This window comes from Cyphomyrmex costatus, unplaced genomic scaffold (genome assembly GCF_001594065.2).
Source record: "Cyphomyrmex costatus isolate MS0001 unplaced genomic scaffold, Ccosl1.0 scaffold421, whole genome shotgun sequence".
NCBI lineage: Eukaryota > Metazoa > Arthropoda > Insecta > Hymenoptera > Formicidae > Cyphomyrmex > Cyphomyrmex costatus.
Genome location: NW_017278438.1, coordinates 4,396 through 4,724, shown reverse-complemented (window position 1 = coordinate 4,724; position 329 = coordinate 4,396).

Below are 329 nucleotides of genomic sequence, written 5' to 3'. Positions count from 1 at the left end.
CCCCCCCCCCCGCCGTATTCACCGGACATTGCTTCTTCAGATTTCCATTTCTTCCGATCCATGCAATCGGCCTTTTCTGGAGAACGATTCAATTCTTATGAAGGTATCAAAAAATGGCTTGATGAATGGATCGCAGAAGAACCAGATTGTTTCGTTCGACGAATCCGTTTATTACCGGAAAAGTGGGAGAAAGTTGTCGCTTCCGAAGGAGCATACTATACTTTGAATAAATACACTTATATACGATTTGTTTAAATAAACACATCTTTTTCATTTAAAAAGGGCGGAAACTTATTCCCATACCCAATATAATTTGACTCTTTTGTATG